Source organism: Siphateles boraxobius, unplaced genomic scaffold (assembly GCF_051911475.1).
Source record: "Siphateles boraxobius isolate OS27281-9 unplaced genomic scaffold, OSU_SipBor_1 63, whole genome shotgun sequence".
Taxonomy (NCBI): Eukaryota; Metazoa; Chordata; class Actinopteri; order Cypriniformes; family Leuciscidae; genus Siphateles; species Siphateles boraxobius.
Window position 1 is genome coordinate 2240785 of NW_027509190.1, and position 14794 is coordinate 2255578.

The following is a 14794-nucleotide window of genomic DNA, read 5'->3' on the forward strand; positions in this document are numbered from 1 at the left end:
GAGATACTTTCCACTATACTAACAAGGAGTTGCAGAGACAGGTAGTTGTATCCGATCAGCGCGGCTTGCAGGAACGGCGTCATGCGTCATTTTAGCTCAACGCTTCACAGAAGCCAGTGAATGCAAAAAATAATCTAATACCGTTTAAATATGAAGTGTCTGTATAAAACGTGTTACATTATTAAATTAGAGACCTTGTTTTTTAATATGGTGCCTGGTAGGTCAGGTCAATAAGTTCATGCAATTTTTTTAAGTGCCAGGTCCAAACAAAGAGAGTTTCAGTTCATCTGCACCTGCCAGCTGCTAAAGTATTGCGGAAATTATTGCTGACCGCAGAACAGGGCTTCCAGTCTACATCCAACAGTCTTGCGTTGGTGGTATAGTGGTGAGCATAGCTGCCTTCCAAGCAGTTGACCCGGGTTCGATTCCTGGCCAACGCATCACATTTGTAAATTAAAGACCTTGATTACGAGCATTCTTGCTATGGGTTCGATTCCTGGGGCAGTCCATTCTTGCTGTATGCGATCGATTCCCGGCCAACGCATTGCATTTTTCTCAAGCTGTCTTTAATACAGTCGTCCGAGGCCCCTTGCCAACTTCTCCTGTAACTTGTTTGCTGGAGCAAAACATTTGTTAAGGTCTTTTGGCAGCAGTAAAGGACTGGATCTCCCCGTCGGGGAATCGAACCCCGGTCTTCCGCATGACAGGCGGAGATACATTCCACTATACTAACGAGGAGTTGCAGAGACAGGTAGTTGTATCCGATCAGCGCGGCTTACAGGAACGGCATCATGCGTAATTTTAGCTCAACGCTTCACAGAAGGCAGTGAATCCAAAAAAGAATCTAATACCGTTTAAATATGAAGTGTCTGTATAAAACGTGTTACATTATTAAATAGAGACCTTGTTTTTTAATATGGTGTTGTAGGATTACAAATTTTATTTAAATGTTTAATTTAGATTTCCAATACAATAGTATTTTATATTGAGAAAGTTTATAAATGATGAGACCAGGAAATCCCTGCAAACGGTAGGGGTTCCCAGCAGGATATTCCTGACTGTCCCATCTCAGTACGAGAAGGCTAGGCTTTTCCTGTTCTCATTGTTTTACCGGGTGAAGAGGCATGCTGAGCAAGTTTGAACACCTGCCATTTTATTACTGAGACCATTTGTCTTGGAGTTCTTATCTCAGTGCGAGAAGTCCTGCACCGTTCTGTTCTCATGTTTCAGCTCATTTACATGCTTTGTTCCTCACAATGTAATCCCTCCCCCTTGAAATGTATATAAACTACAATGTAAAGTTCCCTTAGTTAGACGATGTTGGAATGACTGCAGCTACCGACAAGCAATAAAGAACTTCTGCTTGGAAAACTTCCACCGTCTCCTGGTCTGAGCTTCTAACTTTTCTACAAAGAAAAAGATCACTACATTGCCTGGTAGGTCAGGTCAATAAGTTCATGCAATTTTATTAAGTGCCAGGTCCAAACAAAGAGAGTTTCAGTTAATCTGCACCTGCCAGCTGCTAATGTATTGCGAAAATTCTTGCTGACCGCACAATACGGCTTCCAGCCTACATCCATCAGTCTTGCGTTGGTAGTATAGTGGTGAGCATAGCTGCCTTCCAAGCAGTTGACCTGTGTTTGATTCCCGGCCAACGCATCACTTTTGTAAATTAAAGACCTTGATTACGAGCATTCTTGCTATGGGTTCGATTCCTGGGTCTGTCCATTCTTGCTGTATGGGTTCGATCCCCGGCCAATGCATTGCATTTTTCTCAAGCTGTCTTTAAAACAGTCGTCCGGGCCCCTTGCCAACTTCTCCTGTGACTTGTTTGCTGCAGTAAAGGACTGGATTTCCCCGTCCTCCCGCTTGACAGGCGGAGATACTTTCCACTATACTAACAAGGAGTTGCAGAGACAGGTAGTTGTATCCGATCAGCGCGGCTTCCAGGAACAGCGTCCTGCGTCATTTTAGCTCAACGCTTCACAGAAGCCAGTGAATCCAAAAAATAATCTAATTCCGTTTAAATATGAAGTTTCTGTATTAAACTTGTTACATTATTAAATTAGAGACCTTGTTTTTTAATATGGTGCCTGGTAGGTCAGGTCTATAAGTTCATGCAATTTTTTTAAGTGCCAGGTCCAAACAAAGAGAGTTTCAGTTCATCTGCACCTGCCAGCTGCTAATGTATTGCGAAAATTCTTCCTGACCGCACAACTGGGCTTCCAGCCTACATCCAACAGTCTTGCGTTGGTGGTATAGTGGTGAGCATAGCTTCCTTCCAAGCAGTTGACCAGGGTTCGATTCCCGGCCAACGCACTATACTAACGAGGAGTTGCAAAGACAGGCAGTCGCCCCCGATCAGCGCGACTACAGCTCGCTGCAAACAGCCTTCCCACTTCCAGGAACGGTGTCATATTAGCTCAACGCTTCACAGAAGCCAGTGAATCCACAAAAACAATCTAATACCATTTAAATATGAAGTGTCTGTATAAAACGTGTCACATTTTTAAATTAAAGACCTTGATTACGAGCATTATTGCTCTATGGGTTCGATTCCTGGGTCTGTCCATTCTTGCTGTATGGGTTCGATTCCCAGCCAACGCATTGCATTTTTCTCAAGCTGTCTTTAAAACAGTCGTCCGGGGCCCCTTGCCAACTTCTCCTGTAACTTGTTTGCTGGAGCAAAACTTTTGTTAAGGTCATTTTGCAGCAGTAAAGGACTGGATCTCCCCGTCGGGGAATCGAACCCCAGTCTCCGCGTGACAGGCGGAGATACTTTCCACTTTCCACAAGGAGTTGCAGAGAGAGGTTGTTGTATCCCATCAGCGCGGCTTCCAGGAACGGCGTCATGCGTCATTTTAGCTCAACGCTTCACAGAAGCCAGTGAATGCAAAAAATAATCTAATACCGTTTAAATATGAAGTGTCTGTATAAAACGTGTTACATTATTAAATTAGAGACCTTGTTTTTTAATATGGTGCCTGGTAGGTCAAGTCAATAAGTTCATGCAATTTTTTTAAGTGCCAGGTCCAAACAAAGAGAGTTTCAGTCCATCTGCACCTGCCAGCTGCTAATGTATTGCGAAAATTCTTGCTGACCGCAGAACAGGGCTTCCAGTCTACATCCAACAGTCTTCAATAGTGGTGAGCATAGCTGCCTTCCACGCGGGGGCCAGTCGCATGTAGGTTTAGAGCGTTGCTAGCCAATAAGAACGCAGGAAATCCCAGGGAGGGCCAGTCGCATGTAGGTGTAGAGCGTTGCTAGCCAATAAGAACGCAGGAAATTCCAGGGAGGCGGGCCTGAAAAAATACACATTACAGGTTCGAGTCTCGTCTCGACCACAACTACCATAAAGTGTATCTAGATTAAAAAATGATTAGAAACTCATGTTAAGTACGATTTACATATAATAAACTAACTTTGTGCACAAAAATAGAATAAAACGTGTAAGATTTGTTGTTGTGTAGAATGTACAAAATGTGCAACTACCTTAATAAACATTTATATTATAATAGGGTTTAGTTTTCTTTAATATAGAAAATATTTGAATGTGAATAATTGTAAAGAACATTTTGATAATGTTTTAGACCTTTACATTTTACATTGAGATATTTACATTATATTTGTTTAACTATGTACAGAAATCCAATATATATATGAAATATAACCAGTAAACACCAAATAGTAAGTTTCTCGTTTTATTTATAGTACAGAAATATACATATTATTATGTAAAACTGAAAAGGTAATGTATTAAATACTTATAGATTAAACAACAATAACATTAATAATAATAATAATAAAATATAAAGCTGTGGAGAACATAGGAAAAAAACAAGATTTTTTTAAATCAAATAATTATGTAGTGTTTAATGACAACAGTTATTAACATTTAGTGTTTACACATCTGAGCAAGATAAAATAATGCAAGTCAATAAAATTTACTTTAAAAACACTAAAGTACAATGCAAACAAGGACACAATTGTTTGATTTTAATGAACAATGGAAATAAATGTAACAATTTAAAATGATAGATTATAGATTAAACAACAGCAATAATAATATCTAAAGTTGAGGAGAACAGGAAAAAACAAGAAAAAAAGTATTTTAAACTAAACAATTATGTACAGAGTATAATAGTACCAGTGCTTAACATTTAGTGTTTTTCAAATCTGAGCAAGATAAAATAATGCAAGTCAATAAATGAACTTAAAAAAACACTAAAATACAATAAAATACAATACTTTTGGTATTTTAATGAACAAATGGAAATAAATTAAATATTTAAAAAAATAATATATATATATATATATATATATATATATATATATATATATATATATATATATATATATATATATACATTAAAAGTGCAATAATATGTATATACATATATGCATAAGATTGTGCAAGGAATGTCTTTGAGCTATAAACAGTATTTGAGGTCTGGGCATGTCATTTGTCAGTGAAGTCATTTTTTCTTTTCCTCAATCCACCTCTGCTTCTCAGCCTCATAAAATGGAGACTGCTGAAAGTCTTTCCATGAAATTTCATTCCCTTAGCCTGATAAAGGGAAAACACTTTAGCAGGACAGTAAATGTATTTGCCTGCCACTGCAGGGAAACCAGTGTGAATATGAGGACTGTTGGGTCCTTGTTTCAGTGGTAGGTGGCAGAATCTGCACAGACGACCAGTAGGATGCTCCATTACTGACTTTCTCTTGCTTCTCTCCTCAATCACCCTCCTATTTTCTGCCCCTCTCTGCTTCGAGGACTCCAGTTCTCGCTGAAAAAAAGGAGTCTCTGCAAAGTCTTCAAAGGGCATTCTGAAGTTGGTCAGGCCCTCTGCGGAATATGTGTCAAAAACTTTCTTGGAGCAGGAGAAGTATTTAACATCACCACCTTGATAAAAGAAATGTATTGAGGTGCCATCACCCATGTATCGAGAATTAGGCTGACCACAGGCTAAACAGGATCTAGTGTGCTTTTTTTGCAGCATATGCTGTTGTTGTTGCTGCTGAACTGCCTGCTGCTTCTCTATGATGTCCTTCACCATCTTCTCAAGCGCTGCCTGGTCCAGAAAGACAGTCTCAGGAACACTCTTTGCGGGAGGATTGACTGGGGCAGGTGGCAGTACTGTCACTGGGACACTGATGGTTTCACTGCCTGAGTGAAGAAGCTGCCATAACTGCTGTGTCTCCAGGAGCTTTTCTGGGCTGGTGTTGAGTGAAGCATTAGTGTTCTTTTTTTTAGCAAGGTTTTTTATGTACCTGCTCATGTGCTGCTTTGTGGTTGAGTGCAAAAGGCTGCTTGGGTCAGTGCAGGCACTCTGTACCATAGCAGCATATTCACCATCCACCTTTGTCAGGAGGTCCTTGCTCCCATGGTGCTTGGCCAGCAAACCATCAATGGCATTTCTCATTGGATCTGTCCATCTGTTATGGTCCAACACAAAGACTCGACCGCCTGTCTTAATGGGTCCAGTCCGAGCAGCACAGGGAGAAGCAGCTAAAGGCAGTGGTGGTGTGCTTGGCAGTTCTAAAAGAGATTCACAAAATTATTAAACGAAGTATTTGTTTTGTGTGCATAGATTAGGCAAACAGATTACACACATTGGTGCCTGTATGAATAATATAATTACCTGCATCTAAAAGAAACTCCTCAGATGTTTGTTCCTTCACTGTCACAGCACTCGGAGTAGAAAAACATTGAAAATGAGAGTCTGGGGGGTGGCCTCTGGTTCAGGAGCAAGAGGGGTCTCAGCAGAAGAGGAATCCTCTAAGCATTTCTGAAATTCAGCAAAATTAGTGTTATATGCGAGCGAGAATTATTAACTATTTGTTTTATAATAAAAAGTTTGTTATCAAAGAACTTTAAAGGCTTACCTGAGTTGGAAATGAGAACTCAGTGCCAGATGAAGACTCTTCTTGCATCCCTAGGTCTGTCTTCCTGCTTTTGTGTTTGTCAAAGTCAAGAGGCACAGGTCGACAGCCTGGCTCCACATATTGTAGGCCAAACCTCTCTCTTGTGTCCCAGCTGGAGATGTGGAAGGCTGGATATTTGGGTTACCCAGTCTCTCTTATAGATGCCCTGTTTAACTCCATCATCAAAACAGGGTCAAACACTCCAGGTAAGACAAGCCCAGGCTGCTTCAGGTCCACCAGCCGCTGATAATTCCAGCGTGTGACACCAGTCATACCCTGCGCCTGGAACAGCTCAGGAGAGACGCGATTACCCGTTACTCACTGAGCCTGGTGGAAATGAAACCCCTCTTGCTGTGAAGTGCCTCTGACAGGGATCCCGATGGGCACAGCAGCTCCTTCACCCTTGACATGATTCAGTTGTACCGAAATTTTAGCATCGAGGGTTTAAAAAGGAAGATGTTGTTGGGATCCTTTGCAAGATGGAAATGGTGAAGTACTTCTTCCACTCTTTGGACCAGCTCTCTAGGATGTGGCACTTTTGTCCTGCAGTGCGCTCTGATGTGCTGCTTTGTGGGATTAGCAGGCTCAATTCCACAGAACTTGTATGCGTTCCTCAGTTTCTCCAGGTCACTCTGATCTACTACGGGCAGAAGAGAGGAACTGGCAGAACGAGCTATACAGAGGATGGTGCTCCGAAACACATTCCCTGGTGAATCGCCGCATACAGTGAAACAAGTCTAGTTTAACCACCATGTCCTCATTGTACTTCTGGCAAGCGGCATTTACATTCTTGAGGTTTTCTGATGTAACCTCTGCCACAGTAGCTTCAGTGGTCCTCCAAGCTTCCCACTGCTGGTGCTCATACGGTCCTGGGTCCATCACTCTGAAAGCAGCACAGCAGTCCCTAAGTACATAAAAGGGAAATACATTTTCATTTTAATGTATTCATTACCTTTGCTTACACATCTTGATGTGATGTGTGATGAGATGTGATTATTCTTACCTGTCCACCCACTGGTACTTGGCCTTGGGTATGCTAGCAGCACTGTAGCGATTGGCCATCCCACAGTACATTGAACTCAAGGATTGCTCACTCTCAGACTGCAGCATCACCCAGGACAGGATCATCCAGTTCTCGTTCATCACAGCGTAGGATGACATTGTGCCAGATGAGAGGGTCACTTTTCTAGCAACTTTGCGTGTGTGATCTGATCTGAACACCTGTCCAAAAGTTCCTTGAAGGAGCTGAGTGAGAGCTGCCTCTTGCCGGTGATATTCCTGAAGCAGGCACTCCACCAGATAATGTGCAGACACAGACACCCCATGCCACCCATCAGTATCTTCGTAACCCCCAAACGAAGCTCCTTCCTCAATGCTCCTGTGATGGTTTTCTGGCCATACAGCCCTGCTTCAGCATCCCTGACGTTCTGCACAATGAGAAGGTATGCAAGGTGGGCTCTTTCAAACTTAAGGTGAAGCACCTCAGACAGCTGGTTGGCCTTGTCATAAGGGGATTTTCCAGAGCGCCTCAGTTCATCCATCACAGTTTTACAGATTGCCTTCTTATGAGTGAGGAAGGTTGGCAAGATGTTTCTGAATTGCTGTGGTAGCATGTCCACCCACTGAGGTTTATCAGCGAACCAGTATTTTTTACATGCCTTACAGCACAGACGTGAAGCAAGGATGTAATATTGCCCACTAGTGCCAAGGATCACTCGGGGTCTTCCCACACCTGAGGACACAACATGAGGATTTGGACAGCTGTAGAGTCAGGGCAGGATGTAGTTGTTTCTAAGCCTTTCATTTATACTGTGCTCAGGTTTCCAAATGAAAAAGGGATGGAGCTGGAAGTACTTTGGTGACGGAAGGCCCATGTTTGTCTCTATAAGCTCAGGCTGAGGTGGATAGCGCAACAAGGAGACCATATTCATTAGGTGTCTTACTGGGTGTGATCCTGGCCAGAGCCCCATGGACTCCATCTCTGTTTTCATCCAAATTCTTTGATGAAGAGAGCAGTTCCAGTGGCTAATATCTTGCAAGTAGCTAGTAACAGGTGCTTCCGTCTGTGCAGACGTCATTGATGCAGGAGCTGTAGGTACTGATTGTGCTGCAGGAGGTGGTACAGAGCCATCAGTCTGTGAAGAAGGTCTACACACAGGAGCTGGTGGATTGGGAGAACTAGAGACTGCATGTGATGGTGGTGAAGGCTGTGGCAGAACTGCACGGAACACAAAGCAAAGGAAATAAATGCATATATATATATATATATATATATATATATATATATATATATATATATATATGCGTGTATAACACATTTAATGCTCGTGTGTTTAACTGTCTTTACTTTTTTTGTTCAAGTAGCTGGGAACAGGGGTTTCAGTCAGTGCAGACGGCATTGGTGCAGGTGTAGGTGCTGATTGTGCTGCTTGAGGTGGTATAAAGCCTTCACCCTGTGAAGAAGGCCTACACACAGGAGCTGATGTTGATGGAGGCTGCGGCAGAGCTGCAAGGAAAAGCACAGGGAGGAAATTAAAAACATATTAAAACACTGAATGTACATGATATGTATTTGATTGTCTTGACTACATTAAATGACTAATCATTATTTATTATTTTATTCTATGTATTTTGTTATTTATTCTAGTAATGCACATTCTGATAATGTTCAAATGTCTGTAAGTAAACAGTCCACTTTTTCACAACAAATAAAAACAGTTTAAATAGCATGCATACAATTCATGAAGTGCACTCACCCTCACCACTGGTATATTCAAACCTTAACAGTAGTTAGAACAAAAGAACATGTTTTTTCGAACAGGCAAGAACAGTGCCAAAACAACAAATAAGATAATTAAAAAACAGAAATGTAAGATAAGTCTGTATGTAACCGAATAAGCCTCCAAAACTGTTGTGTAAAGTAACCTGTTGTAGATAAGACTGTGGATCCTGTGGCTGCAGATGATCCTAAAAAATAAGCATTATAATTTGAATGGTTTCTCTCCAGTATGTACAATTTTATACCAATTTTATAAGAATTTGACATGGGTATATATAACACACATGACACGATACTTGATTTACTTACTCAGCTGTGTGAGATATTTTGTTGGAGAAATACTAAGCATCATCCTCTCCAGTTCTTCATCCTCCTCCATTACTATAAAATATGACAAATGCATCAGTAGCTAGGCAGGCTTTAAGAATCAATATAAGCAAACTTGCATGAATTTTATTAACTCACCAGGCTGATCAGAGTCAGTAATGGAAGGAACAGGTGGTCTTGCAGCGGAAGCTGATGGTGAGGGCATCGGAGGAGTGTTTTTGGTCATCTGTTTTTGCTGCTGTTTTAAAAGATACTGCTGCAAATTGTACATTTTGCTGCCTGGCACACAGTTCTGCCTCATTATAAAGAAAGCATATCCGTCTGCCCTGGTATCCCAAATCTTCCTCCAAGTGTCTTGTGCTCTGGATCCAAATCCAACAGTATTGTCATCCTCTGTCAAAAAAGGCACTGCGTCTGGCCTTTGAGACAGATACTGTTTAAGATCTTCAATTTCCTTGAAGCTTATTGAATACTCAAGAAATGAAATGAGGCTATCCTTGCATGGACCCTCTGGGTTGAACTGCCCAGCCTGTTCTTCTTCCTCAACCTTATCGGACAGGTACAAAGCATAGCTGCCATCATTCTCTAATAACCACTTGAAAGACTTGCCCTTGTACTTGCCGAACTGAAGAATGCATTCTCCCAACACCTCTTGCTTGTCAGAGACATCCCCTCCTCTATGTAACACAACAGAACGGGCGTTCAACTTGACCAGATTTTCTCTTTGAGGTGTTGACTTGTCCTGCAGTGAAGGGTTGTCTTTAATTCTTTTTGCCTCTTCTGATGGGTCCCGGCGTTAATGGCCTGATGGGCCTTTCCTGAAAGACACTTTGACTTTCCCTGGGAAGAACACTGTTTTCTTCATGATGCTGTTCTGAAATCAGAATGTATTCATTAGCGTCTCAGCATAAGCATTTAAATACTTACAGTAACAAAATGAAATAAGACAGTTAATACTAAAGCATCAGTGATATATATAAAAGAGTTATTTTACAATGCTATAATATTCTATAATATTACTGTTTCTTAACTGAATAAATGCAGCCTTAGAGCACGTACTGTTTATTAAATTTGCATTATTTAATATTCATTATTTAAATTGCTTTAAAAATTTATATATGTATATATAAAAAGTTAACAAGTTAACTAATTAAAAATGTTAAATTATACCATTAAATTGTACACATATATATATTTGTTTGTAATTTAAATGTAATATATGTGTGTGTCTGATATTAATTACATTATAGGAGGACCAAACCCGCAGAAATTAAATTAATAAATAAACATGTAAACAAATAAAAAGATAAATTTGATAATAGGAAAATAAATAAAGGAATAAACGACTTGATAAAATAAATATGATTTATTCTTTATCAAACTAATTTTTGTATTATTTCCCTTAATTTATTTTCTGCTTTTATTTATTTGTTAATTAATATTTATATTTGGTAAGCAAGACCAACCAACCTAATTATCATGCACATCAAAAAAATGTAAGAATAGATATAAAAATAAAGAAATAAAAATAAAAATAAATAAAGATTAAAATAAATAAATCTGGAAATAAATACATATTGGAATAAATAAATATACAAATAAATGAATGCATAAATAAATATAAGAATAAATGGAACAAACAAATAAATAAAATAATAAATAAATACAATTAAAAATTATACAAATACATTAAAATATAAAAGCAAAAAATTATAAATTAGGGGAAAAATATACAAAAATACATTTGATTAAAATGAATCATATTTATTTTATCAAGTCGTTTATTCCTTTATTTATTTTCCTATTATCACATTTATTTATCTATCTATTTATTCATTTATTTATTCATTCATTTTTAATTGCAAGTTTGGTCCTCCATACTACTGCACATTACATCTTACTGCACTGTTAACATATATTTTAAGCATAGTGAGAGATTAGGATGAAACATTCACCTTTACAAACAAAGATACTCTTATAAAATAACAGCTGTATTCACAACGAGGAGTTTACTGTTTCTTATCGTCACAATCCATTCAACACGATAACAATACGATTACATGACAATATACATGCAATTTAAATTATAAAATATTTGAATAATAATGTATATGCGGTCACCTGAGGGAAAATCTGTCTGCAGGTAGTTTAGACAGCAACAAAACAAAACAAGTTTGCTGACAAGTCGGTAAACAAATATCTCTCCGTTCGTAAAACGGGTCTCCCCTCCTCCACTGCGAATGACTGACAGATGACACTATGCTTTTTAAACTACCCGCCACGGAAAAGCGGAACAGCGCCAGGAAGTCTACGTGTGGCCAAAGGTATATTGCATCCGTAGTGTTAAGCACTACCATAGAGAATGAATGGGAAAAGTTAAGAGAAGTTAAGCTTAACCATTTTCGACTCCCGCCGCGAAAGGTCCTCAGTTCAAAACTGGCCGGAAACAAGTGGAGGCATTTTAAATATAAATGCTGCAATTCGCTACAAACCCTTACTTTTGAGACAGTTGAAGGCCATCGTACCAAGGAGCTGTAGGCAGACTGTTCGCCTCACACGCGAAGGTTCGAAACTGGGCGGAAACTGTGGGTGGTTTTTGTAAAAATTTCATATGCGATTTTCTGTTGAGCAGGTCAGTACACTTGCAGGGATGTTTGTGGTTCAATCTCTTTAGAAAAGGACAAAAATAAAACAAATGACCATTGAGGTTTCCTGTACAGTAATAAAAAAATGTTTGGTCTGCCAACAAAATTAGCAGCTTTTGCCATGTTGAAAACACTGGGCAGTCTATAGTTTAATTTGCTTTTGAACAAGCGTGCCCTAGAAGAGGTGGGACTGACATACAAATCAAGTTTCCGTAGTGTAGTGGTTATCATGTTCGCTTTATACGCGAAAAGTTCTCAGTTCAAAACCCGGCGGAAACAAGTGGAGGCATTTTAAATATAAATGCTGCAATTCGCTACAAAACCCTTACTTTTGAGACAGATGAAGGCCATCGTACCAAAGAGCTGTAGGTAGACTGCCATGCCGAATGACCTCTATACTGTTGTTTGTGGAATTTACAGACTGTCACACTGCTTGCAGGGCAGATTATGGGAAGGAGCCATCTTCTAAAAATACTATACTATACTACTATACTATACCTCGACTATACTAACGAGGAGTTGTAGAGACCGGTAGATGTACCTGATCAGCGCGACTTCCAGGAACGGCGTCATGTGTCAAATATGAAGTGTCTGTATAAAACGTGTTACATTATTAAATTAGAGACCTTGTTTTTTAATATGGAGCCTGGTAGGTCAAGTCAATAAGTTCATGCAATTTTTTTTAAGTGCCAGGTCCAAACAAAGAGAGTTTCAGTTCATCTGCACCTGCCAGCTGCTAATGTATTGCAAAATTTCCTTGCTGACCGCACAACAGGGCTTCCAGTCTACATCCAACAGTCTTGCGTTGGTGGTATAGTGGTGAGCATAGCTGCCTTCCAAGCAGTTGACCTGGGTTCGATTACCTGCCAACGCATTGCATTTTGCTCAAGCTGTCGTTAAAACAGTTGTCTGGGGACCCTGGCCAGCTCCTCCTGTAACTCGTTTGCTGCAGCAAAACTTTTGTACTGGTCTTTTGGCAGCAGTAAAGGACTGGATCTCCCCGTCGGGGAATCGAACCCCGGTCTTACGCTTGACAGGCGGAGATACTTTCCCATATACTAACAAGGAGTTGCAGAGACAGGTTGCCACCCCCGATCAGCGCGACTACAGCTCGCTACAAACAGCCTTCCCATTTCCAGGAAGCCAGTGAATCCAAAAAAAAGAATCTAATACCATTTAAATATGAAGTGTCTGTATAAAAAGTCTCACATTTTTAAATTAAATACCTTGATTATGAGAATTCTTCCTGTATGGGTTCAATTCCTGGGTCTGTCCATTCTTGCTGTATGGGTTCGATTCCCGCCCAACGAATTGCATTTTTCTCAAGCTGTCTTTAGAACAGTCGTCCGGGCCCCTTGCCAACTTCTCCTGTAACTTGTTTGATGGAGCAAAACTTTTGTTAATGTCTTTTGGCAGCAGTAAAGAACTGGATCTCTCCATCAGGGAATCGAACCCCAGACTATAGCGTGACAGGCGGAGATACTTTCCACTATACTAAAGAGGAGTTGCAGAGACAGGTAGTTGTCCCCGAACAGCGCGATTTCCAGGAACGGCGTCATGCATCATTTTAACTCAACGCTTCACAGAAGCCAGTGAATCCAAAAAATAATCTAATACCATTTAAATATGAAGTGTCTGTATAAAACATGTTACATTATTATATTAGAGACCTCTTTTTTAATATGGTGCCTGGTAGGTCAGGTCAATAAGTTCATGCAATTTTTTTAAGCCTACACCCAATGGTCTTGCGTTGGTGGTATAGTGGTGAGAATATCTGCCTTCTAAGCATTTGACCCGGGTTCGATTCCTGGCCAACACGTTGCATTTTGCTCAAGCTGTCATTAAAACAGTTGTCTGGGGACCCTGGCCAGCTCCTCCTGTAACTTGTTTGCTGGAGCAAAACTTTTGTACCGGTCTTTTGGCAGCAGTAAAGGACTGGATCTCCCAAGTGGAGGCACTTTAGACATAAATGCTGCAATTCGCTACAAAACCCTTACTTTTGAGACAGGTGAAGGCCATCGTACCAAGGAGCTGTAGGCAGACTGCCATGCCGAATGACCTCATCAATAGGTTTCTGTAGTGTAGTGTTCATCACGTTCGCCTAACGTGCGTAAGGTCCTTGGTTCGAAACTGAGCAGAAACAGCAGTTGTCTTCTGACAGAAGATTTAAACTGTTTGCCACGCTAGGTGGGTGTAGCGCTCATTTCCTTTATACGCTTTTTAAAAAGCGTGCACCTAATGATTTATGTCTGAATCCTGAAGATGTGTTTCCATAGTGTAATGGTTATCACATTCCCCTTACACGCAGAAGGTCCCCAGTTCGAAACTGGGTGGAAACTATGGGTGGTTTTTGCAAAAATATCGTATGTGATTTTCTGTTGAGCAGGTCTGTACACTTGCAGGGATGTTTGTGGTTTAATCTCTTTAGAAAAGGACAAAAATAAAACAAATGGCCTTTGAGGTTTCCTGTACAGTAATAAAACATGTTTGGTCTGCCAACAAAATTAGCAGCTTTTTGTCATGTTAAAAACACTGGGCAGTCTATAGTTTCAGTCGCTTTTGAACAAGCGTACCCTAGAAGCGTAGGGACTGACGTCCAAATCAAGTTTCCGTATTGTAGTGGTTATCACGTTCGCTTTACACGCGAAAGGTCCTCAGTTCAAAACTGTCCGGAAACAAGTGGATGCATTTTAAATATAAATGCTGCAATTCGCTACAACACCTTTACTTTTGAGACAGGTGAAGGCCATCGTACCAAGGAGCTGTAGGCAGACTGCCATGCTGAATGACCTCTGTTCTGTTGTTTGTGGAATTTACAGGCTGTCACACTGCTTGCAGGGCAGATTATGGGAAGCAGCCATCTTCTAAAAAGCACATGCGTCTCATCAATAGGTTTCCGTAGTGTAGTGGATAACACGTTTGCTTTACAATTTTTCTGAAATGTCAGGACTTGAAATTTCAAGTGCCATAGAATCCCATACATTGCACTAAAGTGTTACTTTAAAGGTCATGTACTGCAGGTCAGTGTTACTTTAATGTTTGGTTAATTCTAGCATGAACTGAATTGCAGTGCTTTGTCAACATTACTGCATTTCTGGATAAACTTGCCAGAGGGT

General features: G+C 40.2%; 2 non-coding genes across 2 annotated transcripts; one reads left to right on the forward strand and one right to left on the reverse strand.

The window, feature by feature from the left end:
* The first annotated feature begins 368 nt into the window (after positions 1-368).
* On the forward strand, positions 369-440 carry trnag-ucc (transfer RNA glycine (anticodon UCC)). The gene has a single exon. It is a non-coding gene; the product is annotated as a tRNA-Gly (tRNA).
* A 226-nt stretch (positions 441-666) lies between these two features.
* On the reverse strand, positions 667-738 carry trnad-guc (transfer RNA aspartic acid (anticodon GUC)). Its single transcript has one exon. It is a non-coding gene; the product is annotated as a tRNA-Asp (tRNA).
* Positions 739-14794: the final 14056 nt, after the last annotated feature.